The sequence below is a fragment of the Rhipicephalus microplus genome, chromosome X (assembly GCF_043290135.1).
Source record: "Rhipicephalus microplus isolate Deutch F79 chromosome X, USDA_Rmic, whole genome shotgun sequence".
Taxonomy (NCBI): Eukaryota; Metazoa; Arthropoda; class Arachnida; order Ixodida; family Ixodidae; genus Rhipicephalus; species Rhipicephalus microplus.
Window position 1 is genome coordinate 83,241,883 of NC_134710.1, and position 21,777 is coordinate 83,263,659.

At 42.4% G+C, this 21,777-nt stretch overlaps 1 protein-coding gene across 6 annotated transcripts in view; it reads left to right on the forward strand.

Annotated features, from left to right (window-relative positions):
• The window catches only part of Galphas (G protein alpha s subunit), a 189,611-nt gene that overhangs the window by 25,231 nt on the left and 142,603 nt on the right, over positions 1-21,777 (forward strand). The window lies entirely within an intron of this gene.

Consider the following 21,777-nt stretch of genomic DNA (forward strand, 5'->3'; position numbering starts at 1 on the left):
GGAGTGCGAGCAGCTGCTTGCAGACTGATGGGAAGTCGTAGGTTTTTGTTCGACCAATCGCAGTGTGGCTTGCGCTTAGCATTACAGATTCAACTTGGGACCTGACACGGAGGCCAGAAAGTCCCAGAGAGAACGAGGGATTGTTCCTGAAAATTTGCGGCACACCCGGGTATTGTAGCGCTGCCATATGTGGCATCGTTGATCAGGACGGCATGGTGTGTGTGTGTACTTGAAATATTAAAAAAAAAAATCGGAGGTGATTTAGGGGCCCCTTTTTAAATTAAGCATTGACTTTCGGCTGCTGATATTACTGGAGCCTGCCTTTCACTTGTAAAGAAAGGTGGAATTACGCATTCTAGAATGAGGTTTGAATTTATTACCTAGTGTAGCAACAATATCAAAGCCATTACTAAACCAGACAGGGTTGCTGTAGTGTTCATTTGTGAACCTGTGTGAACATGACAGTTAGTATGCACAGTCTGACCACACTAAAAATATGTTTACTACTGTCATGTTCTATCAGCTATATATGCTGCATTTGCTGCATTCTGTATTTGTTCAATGCAGCAGATGCCTCTCTTTCTTATAGTTACATATACTAGTTATTGATAGTTATTGACTGCACTTTTGTACTATATAGTGGTTACTGAGCAGTTTTCATAAGTATGAACATAGCAAGGTAGTCAACGGGTAGAAGCTTTGAGGCCAAGTCAAAGATGGTGCCCGCTAAATGAACAAGAGTCCTTGGTTTCTGGCGGCTTCCTCAGCTTGCTGGACGACCCGGCCCAGCAGGTCTGTGTTGGAGATGAGTAATGTAGCCTCCCATTGCTCACGATTTGAAATTGAAGTTCTTTAGGCTTTCTTTCGCTACCCTTCTCACAGAGTGCTCCTCTCAATCTCGCGTGGCATGAGTCGTCGCTGACCGACTGTTCAGAACACCATCTACTTCCGGTTGCCGCTACTTTGTCAGCTTCGTGCTTGTTGGTTAATCACTATTGCCATTCTGGTCCATTTTTCGTGCATGCCCGCAATATATTTTTTAAAAAGTATAGTCACCCCTCTATTCAGCCTTGCTCATTGTGATATTTGAAGTGCCAGTTCAGAATGCTGGGTTGGAATGGTAAAACAGAATCATCAGGCTTTTTGGCCAATAAATTCTGATATTCTTATTATTAGTCACTATGCTTCTTATAGATTACATAAATTTTTTTTATGCCACTTGAGCTGAATTGGGTTCTGGGTGGGGTTTCGTATGACAAAACCGCAATATTACTATGAGGTGCTCTGTAGTGGAAGACTCTAGGTTAATTTTGACTGCCAGTTGTGTTTTTACCATGCACCTAGGTCTAAGTACACCTGTTCTTGCATGGAATCCCCACCGAAATGTGGCAGACACGTGCTGGAATCACTTGGAAGAGACATCTACTGTTACTTTTTTTTCTGCGTCGAAATAGAAATAATGCCGTTTCAAGTGTCTAACCCTGCAGCAGTTTCTCTAGAAAGCGAGTGGAAATTTTTTAAATATTTTTTTTATTTATATTGTGTTTTCTTCTATTGGTAGTAAGATTAAGATGCCTTCAACACTGGCAACTGGACAAGATGGCAATTTTTTTGTGCTGATTAAAGTAGAGAAATAGAACTTCATGCAGTTTTAGCAGGCTGAATTAGCTGCAGGCAGTCTATAGTGTGCAGGCAATCTATAAGATTTTTTCATTTTTTAGCAGACTCTGAATGTTCACTTTTGCAGAAGAAAAACAAGATAAGGCCTTCTATAGTGAGCCGAAATTTCAATGTAACGGGGCCTGAGGTTTTTGTGCCTACTGTAGGAAAACTCATAAGTACATTATGAATTGAATTTGGAATAATTGAGCCTTTGCACAAGTGCAATCTGCTTGACATATTTTTGCGATGTGGTAGAGGACTTTTACAAAGTTTAGGCTAATTTTAGCGTACTTTTGTTGTCTTTATTTATTAGCTCCAGCTGCTTGCATCTTAACCAAATCATTAGGTAATGAAAAAAAAAAAAAATCACCGAGGATCACATTTGGAAGGATACCTTTTTTTCTATTTTTATTACTGCTTTTCACAGAGTGCCTACATTGTCAGACAGGCTGGCTAAAAAGGGCAGATAGAGTGAAGAGTAATAACAATCATTCCAAATCAAGGCCCCAGAGGCATGTAGAAAAATGAAGGTCAATGTTTTAGGTCATATTACCTGACTCATACATAGCATTATATAGAAATTTGATTCATGTTGGGAGTTGGCTCTTTTTGCATGTCTGGAGCTGATGAACTATTGAAAGGGCAGTGCAGGTAAGAGTTTTGTTGCTTAAAAAGATGCTTATCACTTAGTGAATTTGGTTGTGTCCCTCTAATGTCTTTGGTTTCTGGCTGCAAACTATTGATTCAGCACTAAGCTCAAGTGTGTAAAATGTTTGGGCCTCTAGCTTTTGGTGAACCTTTGGTTGTGTGCACCAGCTGTATAATATTCTATCAGATTTATTGTTAGTGGCTCCACCATTGTCAATACTTGGTATGAAGTTCTTTAAAAGCAAGTGTTACCAGCCTCCTTCTAGCTTGTTTATACACGGTGGCATTATTTGCATATATCTACGTACAGCTGAAGATGCACCCTATGGGCCATAAACAAGCTAGTATCAGGCAGTTATCCTGTTAGACTGGAACAAAAGAAACTGTGTACACGTACAGATGTGTATGCAAGAGCTGAAGTATTGGCATAAACAAAACTTTCATTGGAAAATAAAAAGTTTGTGGTGCAACAATAAAAATTCACTGCACTCCATCAGAGCAATAGCAGTTAGTGGACAATAAAAGAATGGAAAAAAGCGTGTATTACAGATATGCAGATGGACTCGCCACTATGGACTAGATGGTTATGGTGCTTCATTGCTGACCTGACACTTGGGGGTTGAATCGCAGTTGTGGTAGCTACATTTAGATATGGGCAAAATGCTAGATGCCTGTGTACCTAATTTATGTACCTGTTAAAACCCAAGGGGATTGAAATTTCGGGAGCCCTCCACTGCAGCGTCTTTTGTAGTCGTATCGTGGTTTTGGGACATCGAACCTTAATAATTGGAAAACTCTTACAGCTGGCATTGCAAATGTATGGCATTGATTATTTGGGACTTTTCATGATGCTGTACTCATACATGGTTGACCATCAAAAGTGAAATAATTTCAGGCTCACTTACATGAATATAGGCCACTAACAAGTTCAGAGCGAACGATTCAATACATTCATGAAATTTATGGCACTCTTCCACCATGCAGTGCTGTGGTAGAAGAGTACAGCAGCCCTGTGCTGTGGCTTTGTTTTGTTTGTATTCCCTTCATCACCTGTTGCTTTTTGTGCCTTCTCACTCATGACAGTATCTCTAAACAGCTGGCTCTTGTTGTGAGGGTCCTGCACATTATAGCTTTACTAGCCGTTACCTCCTGCTCACATTTTAGAGATTTGTATCCACATGCCAGCACTAAAGACTTCTCGTATATCATATGTTGAGTTCCCAGATTCGTGGTGGTCATGAGTACAGAGAAGATGATGACAAAGTGGGAGGAGAAACTCGCAGAACAGGCGCAAACAGGTGCAGGGCATAGCACATGGCTCGAAGCACATGACACGAGCCATAACGCAAGAGGAATTCGCTACGAGTTTGATTGCTTACGTGGCTTGGAAAGAAGACAGTCGTATCTGTAGCTACATTCTACAGACAGGCAAAGCGGGCGCTCGACTTTGGAGGCCGCGACGCTGGCACTCCGAGGCGTGGCCGGTGACCTCAGCGACGCTCGCTCGAGGCTCCTCAGAGGTGCTGCAAAATCTTTTGGTAGAGCGTACTTGCCGCAGTTCCCTTTTGAACGTCGGCCCACAGTAACTCCTAGGACACCATGTTGTCACTTCGAGAGGGCCGCTCTCGTCCTTGAACCAACGAATGACGACAAAATGCCACGTCACAGACTGCGACCTGGGACAGGCTTACGGCAGCGCAACGTGACTGTGATGCAGCGAAGCGACAATTTTGGCAGGGTTGTCGGCAACAACGGCATTGAACAAAGCAGTTTGCATGTAACGATTGACGGAGCCAAGTAAGGTGCTTCCATCAGGGCTGCGATCAGACGACGAGGCCTAGGTGGCCAGACTGAAGTTAGGGATTGCAGTTAGATTGTAGTTAGGTGCAACTGAAACCGATGAGTTTACTTTTAGAGATTTTTTCAGTAGTGTTCTAAGTTTTCACTGTTTGTTGTGTGTTTATTCACTGTCAAGTTTTCACTGCTAGTTTTTCTCCTTGTTTGTTAATAAACCATGTTTGCTGTGCCGACCAGCGTCCTCACAGTATATCTCCACTAACACTCGCCTCCGAGATTCGTGACAATGTCCTGTCCCAAGACGAGTATCATCTTTCTGAAAGGTTCAGGTAGCAGCAGCTGTGGTACCTTCCTTCCTGAGCTAAACTGGCACCTCCTATACAATAGTCGGCTGTGTATTAGGGACTCAAATACATTCCTGCTTTGCTGTTTCTTAAATGGTCCTCCTATCTTCTGAAAAAAAAAAAAAAAAAAAAAAAACCCTTGAACGATTCATGCTTTCTCTGCCTTCTCGAAACTCCATAGGGGTTATATTTATACTCTGCATGGCCGCCACCTTCAAACCCGTGGCCTCTGCTTCTCTCTTTCCCCTTGCTCTCGTAATTGCTGCCAATGCCACTTCAGTTGATTGCGGCCACCCGTCTCGTACACTTTGGTTATTTCCAACCGCTCTCTTTGTTCCGCTGCTTTACCATTGGGTTCATTATGCTCCTCCACTGTGTTCTTGTTGTTCTCCCAGTTCATATCAAGCTCATCTACTTTCCTCATCCCTAGCACATTATCTAATATACCGTAATTACTCGAATCTAACGCACACCTTTTTTCCGGTTAAGCGAGTTCATAAATCACATGCGTGTTAGAATTGAGTACGAAAAAAAAAAATGAATACGGTCAATCTATTGCCATTGTCATTTCCAAAATGGCCGCCCTCTACGTGCGTCGGCATGGCCATAGAGTTTCCCAAACTAGAGGGCACTCTGGTGCTGCGATCGTTCAGCGACCATGGGAATGATGGGCAGTACACACCTTTGCCTAATCTTCATACTTGCGGGCGGCGAATCGTACTTGCGGCTTCGTTTATTGCTGGTTACGGTTTTGTTTTGAAAGAAAGAACAAACCCTTTTGAACTTGGTGACTTGATTCGAAGTGGTAAGCCTAAAAAAATAAGGTTGTGAAGCGCAAATGATGAACCTTTGCGAATTTATGTTTTCGTGAAAAAACAGCTCCAAGCCACATGAACACACACGGAGCCAGAAGCAGGCCAGAAGTACGAAATTTAGACAAATGTGTGTACTACCCATCATTTCCACGCTCGCTGAAGTGCCGTGTGTTGCAGCTCCCTTAGACACTAGCGCCAGAGTTCCCTCTAGTGTATATTAAGAAACTCTATGGGCATGGCGCGTCGGCCATTTCTGCCTATGTGTTTCCCATGTGCGGCACTTCGTACGTGTGCTGAGAAGTTCGTCGTCTTGTAGTGCATTAGCATCGACGGCAAGGAAGGGCCGACTCCAAAAACTTGAGTGTACCACGATGCCGGTTTTAAAAGAAAAGTCATCCCGTGTGCAGAAACGGACGGAAAACGGCTGCTTTGCGGTCGTTGGCCCGAAACGTGCGTGCGGAACTGGCGGAAACAAAAGCAAAAGATTGTTGACAGCAAAGCTTCACGCAAAGGCTTTAGTGGACCACAGCAGGGTCGGTTTCCGCAAATTGAAGAGAGCAGCGAGCGGCACAGCGGCCCGTGACGTCAGAACTGCTCCACGTGTGGGCTATGCAATTAGCCTTAGAAAAAGGTCAGATGCGGAGCCAGTTTAAAGCGAGCAGGTGCTGGCTAACTAGGCTTTTCCCTTCGAAGTGGAACGGGCATATGCGAAAAGTTTTGCGGAGGAGTACGATGAAAAGCTTCACAGTTTTCAGAAGTTCGTCCTAAACTTGCGGCACAACAACGGCTACCTGCTTGGGCAAATCGGGAATGCTGATCAGACGCCTCTTTACTTCGACATGCCTGGCACCACAATCGTCGAGAAGAAGGGGGCGAAGCAAGTTCGCGTGCTGACATCGGTCCACGGTAAAGCTACAGTGACGGCACTGCTCTGTTACATGTCAGATGGGCACAAGCTTCCCCCGTACCTCATATTTAAATGAAAGACGCTCCTGAAAGGAGTCGTTTTTTTCGAGTGGTGTGATCGTGCGGGCCAGCTAGAAAAATGTGTGCGCGTTGCGATCGATGTCTTACTTTTTTTTTTTCGTCGTGGAAATCGGGTACGTGTTACAATCGAGGGCGCGGTAGAATCGAGTAAATACGGTAAGCACTTTGCTGTCAACCAGCCAGTGTAGTATGGACTAGCAACTTTTTTTTGAGCTTCTGAAGCCTTCTCACGAAACCATCCACCAAAATGACTGTTGCGTACTAGATTAGCTTTTTCCACTAAGCTTCTTTTCACCAAAACAATGTTAGTGCCTGTATCTCTCAGAACCTCTACCCTCTGAACATGCGCCTCTCTATCTACCACTAGTAAACTGTCTCCTTGTGAGTAAAGTTTCGTTTCACTCTTTCCTATGTCTTCTTCCGTCACCTATTGCCCTTCTTCAATGCTATCATTCTGAGTCCACTCTACAGGCTACTTTATCTGTAGTACCACCGTCTTTCGTGTTACTGCCCTGATGGTCCACTATACATACTGCCCTGTCAGTAGTCCCTGACCCTTACCTACACATTCGCATGGTGTCTCCTCCTATTGCACAACTGACACACTACTTGTGCATGTGATCGACCATCTTGAGCTTGACAGTTATAGCTCAATGACCAATTCGGTTACACAGGAGACACCTTAGTGGTCGCTGTGACATGTTGAGTAATGCTTACCTCTCGTCTTCTCTAGTTTAGTTCTGGCAAGATCCTCATTGGCTTTCCCTAGTTTTCTGAATCTCTGGGCCTCCAAATACTGGTCGGCATGTTCTGCCGCATCATCCAGTGAAACGGCCTTCCTTTCTTTTAGGAAAACCCTAAACTTGTTGCTACAGCAATTCAAGAATTGCTCCGGAACTATGCGATCCTGCACACCCTCACATATTGCTTCCACATTTCCATCCACCGATCAAAATAAATTGACAGGCGGCACACAAACTGCTTTGCTGTCTCGGCATTCTCAGACTTTCACCCATGTAATCGCTCTCGGAAGCCTTCCGCCACCAACCTAAATCTTCGCAACAGTGCTTTTCTTACCTTATTATAGTCTATAGATTCATCGGCCGGCATCCTACTGAAAACACTTAGAGCTTCCCCAACCAGACACAAACTCAGTGCTGTTAACCCACTCTCTTCTTACCGATTCTTGGCCCCTCGCAAGTCCGCTCGCAAGTCCGCTCGCATCTGTGCAAATATGCATCCAAATTATGTTTTTCATCAAATGAGGCCATTAACTTTCTCGGACATACTCGGGTGGTTTTGGGTGACTGCGAGCCCAAGGATGCTGACATCACACTCTGTTCGTCTTGCAACACACTATTTAGTTGTGCTAGTCTCAACTTTAATTCGAGGAGCTCTTCCACGTATTTGAGCTCGTGCTCCTGTTTCTCTCGTTCATTCTCAAGTTCTCTCTCTTTCAGAGCGATCTGCTTGTCCTGTTCTCTGGGCATTTTCAAAAAACTTCAGGGTCTTCTCCTTAGTCATTCCTAGGTCCCTAACTACCGTCGTAAAGTGCTCCCGGTCCATCTCTGCACCCTCCGAGTATCGGTGACTAGGTAGCAAAAGAATGCTGGCAGGCTCGCCATATTTTTGTCACGGATCTCGGAGGTGAGTGTTAGTAGAGATAGATCGTGAGGACGTTGGTCGCAAACATGGTTTATTAATAAACAAAGAGAAAAAAACTAAAAGAGAAAACTTAACACTGAAAAAAAAAAAACACTCAACAAACACTGAAAACCTTGAACACTACTGAAAAAAATCTCTAAAAGTGAACTCATCAGTTTCAGCTGCACCTAACTACAGTCTGGCCACCTAAGCCTCTTCGTCTAATCCTTACATTTAAACTGCTTTGTCCGATGCCGTTGTTGCCGACGATCCTGCTGAAATTGTCGCTCCGTTGTGTCACGGTCGCGCTGCGCCGCCGTAAGCCTGCCCCAGGTCGCAGTAGGTGATGTGGCACCTTGTCGTCGTTCTTTAGTCCTAGGAGAATACCGGCCCTTTAGAAGTGACGAGGCGGTGTCCTGGGGATTACTGTGGGCGGATGTTCGAAGGGGAACTGCGGCAGGTGCATCCGGACCTGCCGAAAAATGCTGCAGCACCTCCGAGAAGCCTCTCCCGAGCGTCGCCGAGGTCAACAGCCATGCCACAGAGTGCCAGTGTCACAGCCTGCAATGTCGACAGTGTTCTTCCCTAGCCACGCAAGCAATCCAGCTCATCATTCCTCTTGCATTGAGGCTAGTGTCACGCTCTTAGAGCTGTGTGCGACGCCCTGCAGGCACTCGTGCCTGTTCCGTGAGCTTCTCTTTCCGTGAGCTTCTCCTTCCACTTCGTCGTCTTCGTCTTCTCCTTACTCATGAGAGTGGGGTCTTTCATATGAGGCGGAATGTGTGATTGAAAAGGCATTGCCTAATGCTGATATTGCAGGCTGCCATCTCCAGTAATTTTGCACATACTGTAGTGCCTGTACCTAAGTTTGTGGCTAGGCTTCAAAATGGCAGCAAGATTAAGAGATAAATCTGCAAGCATCTCTGTAGGTGACCCTCTTGCATAGTTCGCCATTCTTAAAAGCTCTTGCTTCGTGGTGCAAAGAATGTTAATGTAACAACTCACCAAGTCCGACATTTTTTAAAAGTGTAGGTGGAAAAAAACAACACGCATTTTAGCATACCGGCATGTGCAGACTGCTGTGCACTGTATGCTAAATCCAACCTTTGCAATGTCTGTTATGGTTTATAGGCACCCTCACTGGAGTTTTATGCACTGTGCCAGCTGTTAGTTTAAGTTGAAACTCCTGGAACAGCGTGGGAAACCACTCAGTATAGCACCCAGATTCTACATTTCAGTGTTGTCCTGAGAAACTCTTTTCAGGATTTCACTGTACAGTGGAATTCAGTGGTGTAGTGGAGCCACATATTTTTCAGGGCTCTGATAGCACCTTAAAATTGAGAGAATTTTAGTTGCTATTAAAATTTTTGGTTTATTGTAAAAGCACTATAATATTCTGTATTGATAGCTGAACCCTGTTTAGTCATCCACCGATAACAATTTATTATCTCAAAAGAACTCGCGGGATTGATGCCCGGCTGCGATGTCTGCATTTTCGATGGAGGTGAAAATGGTTGAGGCTGGTGTGGTTAAAAAGGTGCACGTTAAAGAAGCCAAGGTGGCCAAAATTTCCACATAAGATATTTGGTGTCTCTCATATGAGGGACACCAAGTCCCTCATATGATATATGGTGGCTTTGGGACATTAAACCCCAACAATTATTATTATCCTATCAAAAGAACTGTTGCCATTTACTTCTGGATTGGTGGCACTGATCGCATTTTGATGTATTTGCAGTACTTAGATTTATGTGCATGTTTACCCTTTTGTATAGAGTTTTCTTGGCCAGAAACGATACATAATTACAGATCTTTTAAAAGTTGGCCTATTTGATTTTACCTGTCTTGAAACCAACTAAAGAAATGCTTTATTCACAAGATACACTCAAATTATTATTTTGAAAATGGGCCGGGGATTGGCTGCACTGCACTATAGAAAATGCCTTAATCTCCCTAGTTTTCAGTGCGGAAAATGTCTTTTAAATTCAAAAAATAAACCCCAAGGACAAGCGAGTCTGTGAAAAGAAATGTGCCAGAGGGCATTTGCTTACATTAGGGGCGTCCACTGCAGTATGTTGTGTTGCAGTCGTCGTGCTGAGTGACGATTTAGCGAAATTATACTAGTACTCTCTGTAGTCATTGCCACACTCTCAGGAGAGCCGAGATTGTTGTTTGTTCCACAAAACTTTAGCAAACAAGCTTATTTTCTCTCTCTCACTATTTTTTGAATGCAGCCCCCTAGCACACAGAGGAGGATGCCATTGTGTTATTTCGGTTATCATAATAGTCCTTTCTTGACCAGAATGCATGCTTGCAGGCATGGTGGTTGAGTGGCCGTAGCGTTGCATATAGTTCAGTAGATCCTCCGTGAGCGGTCACAACGTGGTTTATTTCGACGTTTCGGCCTAGAGTCTGGCCTTCATCAGGATCCTGATGAAGGCCAGACTCAAGGCCGAAACGTCAAAATAAACCACGTTGTGACCGCTCACGGAGGACCTACTGGACTATATATATATATATATATATATATATATATATATATATATATATATATATATATATATATATATATATATATTGCACCATATTAAAAGGCAGCAAAATAAATCAGGGTAGTTTAACTGCGGCGTCCTCGAACATTTGTTTTAGTTGCGTTGGATGAGCTCGGCTCATCTACAGTTGGGAAAGTGTTAAAGAACCACACATGATTGAAATCTTAGGTGCCCTTCACTGTGGTGGGCATCAGAATCTCATTGTGGGTTCAGCGTGTGAAACTTGAGAAAATATTAGTATTATTTGCTTCTGCATTGAACTTTACAGATGGATTACAGACGGAACTTTTTTGGCATGGGGTTGTGTGCCACCGTGCCTCCATTGCCTCAACCATTTCGTGTGAGCTTATCATGGCAAAGTCATGTCTTATCATGAGTTATCAGTCTAAATCAGTTTTATATAATGTATTTCAAAACAGCAACCAATGTCTCCACATCTTTTGTATTTTATTCTCTTTGTAAAAGTAGTGGTATCCACTTCACTTTAATTTTTCTTAATTTTAATGTCGTGAGTAATGGCACCAACTAGAGTAACTGTATATGGTCCTTACGGGACAAGAGTAGCGCGACTGTTTTGCAACGCAGAAGGCGCCGCCAGCAACCATGCATTGCGGAGAAGCCGATGCTCAGGCCAATTTTGTGTGTTACGCCGCCGCCACAGCATTGGCGCGAATCGTCGCTAGTCAAGTTCAAAGCGAATCCGGCTCCTCTTCACACCTTTTCTGAGTGGCATTCATGATACGTGTGAGTGACTGCGGATCAGCGCTATGTGCGCACCAGGTCTGCAGTTCTACCATCACAGCCATCGGAATGTTACAATGACTACCTATGCACTACACTGGTCCCGTAGGGACCATATAAAGTTATGCTAGCACCAACCATCTCCTGCAGTATTTCCAAATATGTAGCAGTAAGATTGGCAGATATGGAACAGTCCTCCATGATCATGTTATCGATAGCTTTCACATTTGTGGGCAGAAAGAGAAATCACTCTTTCACGGGGTATTTTGCTTTCTAAACACTAAATGGACAGTTTTTTTTTTTTAAGATTGAGCATCTCTTGTACTCTGCTAGCATATGAATGGCCACTGCCGTACTATGGTTGTTACTTTTCAGCATTGATCTGCCATACTTGTTTACATGGGATAAACAGCAACTTGTGCTGCCATGTTCACCTTAGCTCTGTGTGAGAATACTGGCACTTTGTTTTTACACCATTGAATAACAACAGTTCATTAGTATGTCCTGCAATGAATGGCTGCATAGCGAAATGATTGGGGGTGCAGTGAAGCTCTGTGTCTAATGGGACCCCTTCATTCTGTTACATTCTAGCAGTCATAAATTTTATATTGCTGAAATATTTTGGGGATACTTTTCTCCAAGTAGCTAGGCTAAATTTAAAAAATTGAGTATGAGGGGTATAGCTCATTATTGGTGAGGTGTGCGTGAAATATGGTCACAGCATTAAAGTTCCTTAACCCTCTTAAGTGAGTGTAAACACCAAGATCTTCTATGATAAGTTCATTTTTTTTTTATGTGGAAGGGAGTAATCGGGAACGCTGACAACGACCGGCAAGTACACCGTAGCGTCTTTAGTAATCTAATATTACACAATTTACATGGTTTATTTTATCATTAAAAAAAATTCCTACCAAGCGGTGGAAAGTTCCGTGAGTGACGACATGAGTATCATGTTACAGCATCACGTGGTGTACCAAAACTGTAATGTTAGCAAACAGATGTGTCACCTGCTACATTTTGCACATTCGCCTCCTCTTTGTGGCACCAGTTCTACTGGAAAAAACGCACAGCTGCATCTGCCTGCAATGAGAGCATGTCGTTGTTGTCGTTGTCAGAGGAATCTGTCGAGGAGTGTCTGCCTGGATGTGAGCAAGTAGACATGGGATACACTTTAGTTTTTGATCTCTTGTGATTGGATGCTGAAATGTTTTCGTTCAACATTTGGTTAGTTGTCGTTGTCCTCGATCGCTGGTTATATTCTCCCAAAAATGTCATATTGGCCATACATATTTCCAACATTGCATCTTTTGCAGTTCTGTTTAGAAGTCTAGAAAAGGAACCACACTTTGCTCTTATACTTCAAAATTCAAATTCAGTATCATAATATAAGTACTTAGCGCAACTTGGTAACCCCCCCCCCCCCCCCAAAACACTCACATTCACGCATGCTTCTACTCAAGACACACAACACACTCTGTGTAGTGCATCTTGGAGTGGAAGTGTCTGTGAATGCGAGGATGACTAAGTCTGTATGACGTTAGAGCAGGGATTCACACGCTTAAGTTTGCTACATAGGCCCAACACCGTGTGGAAACCACTCTTTTGGTAAAGCTCAACAAGAAAGCAGTTCAGTTGGTTATCTTGTGTATGGTGGCTACCGATGCTGTTTGAACAACTGTGGGTCTCTGCATTTAAACATTCATTTCAGAGGTACAGCGCTTTCTTTCTTAGAAGTGCGGCTGCTTGTCTCCGTAGCAAGTGCTGCATAATGGTGAAGCTCTGCTCTGTGCCCCAGTGTACTTAATCTGCCCGTAAAAAGGGTGTTAGCTTTCACAATTACCTTAAGGACCTGAAGCTGATAAGGTGATTAGTCAAGCTCAGAATGGGAAAGCGCCCCACGACTTCATCGATCATGTGCAGTGAGCACTTCTCTGACAGTGATTTCTGCTTTACCCCCCAAACACTCCACTCTTCGGTAGGCTTGCAACTGTGTTTCAGGGCCTTGTCAGTATTTCATCCATTTATTGCACGCAGACTATAAGCATAGGCGACTTACACCAGATGCAGTGCCGTCTCAAAACCTTCCGCGAATGCCCCTAAACAGAAAACTGACAATGTGGTCTCCGAATTGCCTCGGCGGTAAGCGCGCCTTGTGAGCGTAGCTGAGCGGCACTGGATATCTGAGACTAAGGCTTTATTTGGTTGGTGTATGTACACACGTAGTTACTTATGAAGGCAAGTGCGTGCCTGGCAGACAGCTATATCACAAATTCGTGAGCGAAACCTGTTGCTGCTGTTCAGTACACACCTCTTAAATGTTTTTATCTGAGGCAAGCAGATACTTAAAAAAAAATTTGAGCTCTTTAAGCTTTGCATTATGCGATGTGCGTGAACAATACTCGACCCAGCTTGCGTTTGCCACGTTAATCTCTGTGACCTGACCCTGTGTCAGCGATAACTATTTATTACATTCTGATGCCCAAGCAACGGCAGTGTGTGGTATCAATATGAACTACTTTTTGATATCGTTCTCACTGAAGCAACATTACTGGGACTAAATGCAACAACAAGGCACTTGCCCCCTTCCCCAGCCACAGAAGCTCCTGCCCCTCAAGCTCCCGCTTACTGCAATACCACACGGACTTGCGTCCTCAATTACGACAAAACCCTGCCGATGCCCTTTACTGCAATTTGAGAACGAATATATCCAATTCGGTAATTTGATGCTGCTTTGCATTACTAGTAAATGTTGTGAACGATCGATTTACTGCTGGAGCAATAATTTAAACAGCTGCCCTGCAGTAATCATCTCGTCTGTTGTTTGCAAATGCTACAATGACAGAATTAGTCAGCAATTATCACACATTTCCTCATGTTCACTGTCACTTGTAGTGCACTGCAGTAAAAATATTCCAAGGAGCTGGGCAGGCATGCCCTTCTCCTTAGGATAGTTGTGAAAGCTGACACCATTTTTATGGGCAGACGAAGTACACTGAGGCACAAAGCAGTGCTGCTTCATTATTGTGCAGCACTCGCCGTGGAGGAAAAATATATTTAATTGTAACACACGGTGTCCAAAGAAACTGAATGATAATTATTCATCCGAAACTCTATCGCCACGGAGATGGTGAGTGGCAGTTTCGCAAGTCCACTTGTTTGCAGGGCTAGAGCCTCGAGGGTGATGCGATCTGTTGCCGGCCTCAACTGTGTATTCAACAATGTGGCCTGCGTCGATCACACACCACCTTGCTCTTGATCAGACACTGCAACGTTTCGCAAGCTTGATCTCCGTACTTAAAGATGCTTGATAAATGCACGCTTACTGGAATATTAAAATAAACACGTGAACAGTAGAAACGGCAGCCATTATTTTTTTTGCTTCTTTTTTTCGGTTAATTGGCTTTACCACTCTTGGTTTCTGTCGATTTATTCAGTACTATTTCATGGCAGGAATTATTATGGAACATGAAAGTGCTTATGTGTGTTTCAAGTGAACAGAAGACATGCACACACAAAAAATAAAACAAAGGCAATGTACGCCTTAAAACCCTTGTTCCAAGAAACAATGGGAGTGCTCTATTGCTAGAGTGTCTTTGTTATGCCAATTTCATGATGTGTTATGTTATGCACTATATGAATAGTAAAATGTTGACCTTATTTTCAAACACTATGAGCTCAGTTTCATCCAGTGCTACTTTCTTAACTGGAATTTATAACTTATAGAAAATGCACTTTGCTATAAAGTTTCATTTGTTCTGTGTTGGTAAGGCTTTAGGCATGCGTAAATGGCATATGAAAACCATCATGTGGGGAATATCGGCATTGTTTGATGTCATAGATTAGTTAAAAATTTTACAGATTTTGTGTGCATCACTTCAAGTTTGAAACACAATTTCTAAACACAGTGTTGTCTCTAGCTATGGTAAATACAAACTCATTAATTTACTACTGTGGATTGTCATTGCACACCTTTGGAATTTGTAAATTGCACGTGCCCAAAGAGGGTGCCTTCCAGTGGCATATGCTTGCTTTCAGTACCGTATGTTTGCTCTCTGTAATTTCAAGGTTGCATGAGGCTAATAGTACAGCTTTAACTTATGCTTTTGGTGTGGGTTTGATTCCTGGGTACAGTGGTTGAAATCTGCCCGGAGTCTCCCACTATGGTACGTCTTGTAACCTGGTTTTGTTATTTAAAGCACTGACAAGCACTGATTGCTGTACTTTCTTGTGAATGGCGTGCTCCCCAACAATTTGTGGAAAAATTATAGGTGTTCACGGGCATTTTCAAGAAATCGCCTTCCTTGCATTGCTCTGAAGCCTCCTTCCAAACACAAGTCTTTATATTACCCTCACTTTTACAGTGAAAGCTGCTATGAGATCACAACAAGGGGGGCGTGCGGCGCCGTAGTTGTGCGCTGGCGCTGCCGGTGTCCGTAACCACTATCGCACAAAATAAGAAAAGCACATGCTTAATAAAAACACCAAGAACACAGCGTGATTTGAACCCAGGTCTGCTGCCTGCCAGAATGGTAGAATAGTATTTTACCACAGAGCCATGCCAGTGCTTGAAAACCTGTTGCAAACTTGGCTTAGGATTTCTCTAATGATCTGGCACTCATTCATCTAACCGATCAACTGAAAAAAAATCATTGATGAAGGTTTATTTATAGGATGAGTATTAATATATCTAACAAAAGCATTTGACAGTTTCTAATGTATATTCTCAAAAATTATCTACTAACATTGGTGCCAAATCCATTTTGGGATCGCTCCTATTTTCGATCTCTAATAATTATCTCACCAACTCTCTGTCCTCCACTAACTCCATTTTATATGCCGATGACACTACCATGTTTACTTCTGACGAAAGCATTTCACTTCTCGTTGACAAGTTAAGCACTAACTTGAAAAATGTTTCAAGCTGGTGCAGTGCTAACTTGTTAACTAGCAATGCAACCAAGGCTAAGTTTGTAGTATTTTCATTTCATCAAAAATATTCAGCATCCTTACCTTCTTTGACTTCTGGCTCTCACTCTGTTTCTCCCAGTCCCTGCTCATCTTTTCTTGGAATTTCTCTTGACTCTAACTTGAAGTACATAGATGATATTTCTCACATCAAAAAGAAAATAGCGTACGGTATCCACACTCTAATTAAAACTCTTTCATACTTCACACGTGCCACATTACTGTCACTCTACCACTCATTCGTTCATTCTCATTTGCATTTTCTAAAAATGTTATCTATGATTTTTTGTATTTTCTTTTTGTGTATGAGAGAAAATATACCTCATTGTGAATATGTTTTAAGTGTGCTAACTTTTAATCTGATTTTCGCCCATCACTACTGTACTGAACAGCTGAAAGACAGTTTCGAAGCTTGGAGTCTTTATGTAACACGGTTTCTTCTCCCTTTCAGCTTTTTTGAAAGCTGCACAGTGGCCAAGAAAGCAAGCTAAAAGCACATTGCTGAACTTGTAGGGAACTCCAGTTGCTATTTGTATCTAAGGTCAAGAACTTGAGCTTTTTTTTTTGGCTATGGAAGTAATTCGGATTTAACAAGCTTTATGGAGAAAAAATGCAGTCTAGTTTGCAGGAAGACAATAAAAACTTTTTTTTTGCTAAACAGTAAAGTAATGAGGTATTTATAAGTACTTGTACTTAATATGAGCGGTACAAATAACAACCACTTAATTTGTTTGCTGTCTCCAAGTGAATAGAATCTTAGGCAGTCAAAAAGAGATTACGAACAATGAAATGGTAATATGTTGAAATACAGTAGTACTGCACCACAGTTTACATTTTAACTACATCAGCCATGAGCGTTCTTTCAGTGTATACAGTAAGAGCTCATTAGTTAGGATTTCTAGGGACTGGAAAGAATGTCCATAATAATTGAATGCTGAATTATCAAAAGTATTAAGAAAACAATTAACAAATTTCTATTACACCAATGCATTTTCATTTTCTTGATGAATAGATAAACCCTTATTTCACAGAGTAGCAGAGTAAAAGCTGCAATTTTCGTTATTCGTGAGTTCGTTCACAATGTGACCACGGCTCAAGACTCGTCCAACAAATTTTGGTTCAGAACCATTTTCAATCTGAAAGGGACACTAAAGGCAAATATTGTCAACATTCATTGTTAAAATAGCAGTCCAGAAGCCTCTTGGGGCTAGCTTTTTGCAAAGTAAATGCTTATTTTGAAATAAGATCATGTTTTAGTGGTCTACACAATATTGGTGTACTTTGATCACTTGCCTGAGTGGGCCTTTTGATGTAGCAGTTGCCTTGCCAAACATTGCCCACCTTTATTGCACAGCCACCAGCACTAGTAGCAGCAGAGCACTGCTCGAAGGGGCATATTGCAAGCCTTCCCCAAATTACAGGTGATCTTGTGATTCTGTGCACGAAAGTGCAACAAGCACACACGCAGATTTTTTGGCTTAAACTGGGACATAGGCATGGAACTCGGCCACTTTCAGCATAAGGGTTTGTTTTTGTGACACCAAGTGGGAAGTCACTCGCCCAAGAAGCAGCACTCTTAAAAGTCACTTAGGTTTTTTTCTGCAGCTCGAGCAGCGAACACCATTTGGGCGTCCGACAACATCACATGGAGGTAGTATTTTGTCGAACTTTCCATCACAGCAACTTTTGTGAGCATGCAAAGCACTCTCGGCAGTTCAAGATACCGAAACTACCATTGAGACATGACCCCATGAGCGAAAGGCAGTTTGGCGAAAACTAAACGTTCAAACATCTTGTCATTTTTCATGGTAAAGCCAAGCAGTTTTTTTTTTTTTCACGAATCAAACAGAAATGGACAAGCATCATTTTATTGCATGGTGTAATGCAGGGAAGGTTCTTTTTTGTAATTGCTACTAGTTTGATTAGTGATTAATTACACTTGAGGCATTTTGATATCATTTGGATCATTCCATAATGTCCCACTCGTGGCACATATGTTGTTGTACCTTTATGTTAATTTCTTGATTAGTAGAGAACTGTTGTTGGTTCATTCATTCCGAGGAACATTATTTGCATTCAGTGTTTTTGTAAGCTGAAATTGGTTCTGAACCTATCCGTTGTGTTCTGCCGCCATAAACAACACCACGCATATGTGACGACATCTTTTTTCCCGGAAAAGTAGCCGGAAACCCATCGTTTGTCCATCACAATCTAGAAAACAAGATGTTTTATGTCGGCATGCAGACCATGACTGAAGCTCATCAACAGCTGGTTGAGTTTCGTGACATTATGCGCGCTGGCCAGTCAAAGTGAAGCTACTGAGCACCGTATCCGCTAAGAACAAAACCATGGTTGCTGAAGACATGATCGTAGCATCCATGCAGTTCTGAAGGCATGCAAGCAGCCCATATCCAGAGCAGAAACGGAACTGCTTAGCACTGCATCTGCTGCTGAATAAACCTCGTTCGGCCATGGATGGTGACCATGTCTTCCTCATTGTGAGGGACACTGTAGTGGAGGGCTCTGGAAATTTTGACCATCTCTAGCTCTTATACGGGCACTGTCATCGCACACGGTACTAGGACCTCTAGCATATTGCCTCTATTAAAGTGTAACCGCTGTGACTGGGGTTGAAACCGCGACTTTTGAATCGGCAGCCGAGCAGCCTGCCCATCGAACTGTATCTCTGACTGTGCCACCGAAGCTGACCATGACGTAACTTTTGAACAGGTGGCACATAACCGGTTTACATACCACCATTACACAAAAGTTCACTGTGAATAGGAGAAGGTATATATATATATAGCGGCAGTTTCAACAACTAAGCGGATCAGCTCTACTACCATATTACAGTGCAAAAACTTTATAAAAAAGTTTTATGTAATACACAAATGTAGTGTACACTCCTAAGCAATAATTTAGCACTTGGGGAGTATGTCTGCCGCACAGCCATAATCGTCATCTGCCTTGTGTACTTCTCTCGAGTTATCACAGTGGTGCCAGCACTTCCCTGTAGCGAACGGTGTGCATGCTGTCAGCGTGGCATACCATTCTTCATTGCAAAGTGGGGAGCTGAGTTTTCAAAAAAGGAAACATCAGCTTGTCTGATCACGGGGATAGTTGTGTGACAGAAATATTTGTAGTCTATTTTTTTCCTAGTCTGTAGGGACGTCTGAAGCAGTGGGGCTGTTTAATGACACAATCCGTTAGAATCTTCATGCATGCATTGCTACTCTGCTTTTGCTTCGAACCCACCATGAGCAAGGTAATTGGTGCCCATATCCTTGTGTTATTTCAAACTAAATTGGCTGGAACTGAGAAGATGAAGTGATAGTTGTGTGACAGAAATATTTGTAGTCTATTTTTTTCCTAGTCTGTAGGGACGTCTGAAGCAGTGGGGCTGTTTAATGACACAATCCGTTAGAATCTTCATGCATGCATTGCTACTCTGCTTTTGCTTCGAACCCACCATGAGCAAGGTAATTGGTGCCCATATCCTTGTGTTATTTCAAACTAAATTGGCTGGAACTGAGAAGATGAAGTTACAACAGAGTAAATTTCTTTCAACAAAACAGGTCTTATTTGCATTTGGTTGAAAAAGGATGTGATTGTTCTTAGTTGGCTTTTCATCCTTTAACATTGCATAGCTTCCAAAACTCTCTCTTCTTTCACATGTATTAGGTGACGCAATCACGTTCTCTGTTTTTTTCACTCGACCCTAAATTTCCACAACTTCTTCGACATTTTAAACCAAACGCCTTTTATGATGCTTTCAAGTTTTGTGCCTCACAAAAACCAACTATTTTTTGGTTAAAGCCAATATTGCCGGGGCTCTTACGTTTTTGGTTTTGTTAAAAACAGAATAAAAGTAGAATAAATGTCGTGCAAATGAAGCGTGACCAACAAGGTTCATGTGTAGTTCACTCTAACTATGGTGTGGCAAAAAATTTGAAGCTCATTAGGCTCACTAAAAAAATGCATCTTGCTGTGAGGGCTTGCTCGTACTCGCACTCGGCAAACTTTTCCTCAACAGGAATCACTTAGGACACACTAGCTGAACCTTTTCTCTATTGGACTCGATTTAAACTCTCCAACATATTACTCAGCCAGACTCTCTCAGACTCGTGGCTTGGCCTGAGCCTGAGTGAGTCTAGTCCTGAGTTTGTTAGCTTAAAATTTGCTTTTCTGATCATGGTTTTCATGCTCTTTGATATCAGTATCTTGCATAATTGGTGCTCTACAATGCACCTTATCTTGTACCTTCAAGCACAAGTTATTTATTAGTAGTTTCAAATCCAGTAAGGGCATTTTTGTGACATACATGACTTGCACCAGATACTTTTATCAAGAACTTCTCATGAAAGTGGAGGGCTCTGTAAATTTCGACCACCTAGGGTTCTTTAACTTGCGCCTAAATCAAAGCACAAGAGCCTTAAGTATTATCGCCTCCATGAAAAATGCGGCCGCCGCAGCAGGGATTCGATCCCGCGACCTGTGGGTAAGCAGCTGAGTGCCTTAGCCACTAGACCACCATGGCAGGTGTGGCACCCCCTCCCCCCTCCTCACGCCTCTGATCAATAAATATTAAGATGGCATATAAACTATAGTACGTTAGGATATTTGTGAATAGGCTTGAGTGTAAATGTAAGCCAATATTAGGCTGATAGTTATGTTGAAGATGTGTAATCAGGACCATAGGCCAGCAAAAAATGTGGAGCTTACTCAGACTTACTCGAGAAATGTAATTTGTGCTTAGGGCTCACTGGACTTGCTCGCATGCAGACTCACTAACATTTTTCCTCAGCCTAACTTACTTGGTCTTAATCTGGCCATATTACTCACCCAGACTCGCTCAGACTCGTTCATTGCCCAATTTGAATTCAAGTGAGTCTACTCGCGGGAAACACCGGTATCTAACAAGCATTTGGAAAACCATTTAACCGATGGTCTATTGACTCAACTGTCAAGCGCGAGCTGCCACACGGACGGTGTTGAAGGCCATCGAGTCAATAACCTATCAAGTCAATGAAGTACCGCCACGTCCGCTGATATTTTGATGAATATTGTGCGACGGAAGCGAAAACAGCACAGATGATTTTTATTCATGTTGATAGCAAATACTTATATTCTCTTTTAAGTTCTTGCCTTTTTAAAGCACAGATGTTGAAACAAATTCCAGAGCACTGATGCCACATTTGTGCTTCTGAATTTTGAGGTTTTATTACTTAATATATTGCATTGCGAGTGCATAAGTGGAGGGATATGTGGCAGCCCGACTGTAGCTTTTTCTTCTATTAAATCTTTCAGACACCACCCATGAAGAACTTTCTGTAAATGTGTCAAATTGATACATTATTTCAAGGCACTCAATAAGTGACTATAATGAAAATGTCATATATAATTTATGAGCATTATAGTAACTAATCTTAAATAAGTTGTAATTAGATATCTACTTATCTTAAAGTCATTGATGCTCTGAAATAAGTAGAATGATATCCCAGGCTTGAAATAAAGAGTAAATTCATTTTTTTGTTGTGTCCATTTATAAAAAAGAAAATCAGTTTTCACATGGCTCGCAGGAGGCGGCACGTCGAATGGCTAGTCCAACGTTATAGCGTTTTC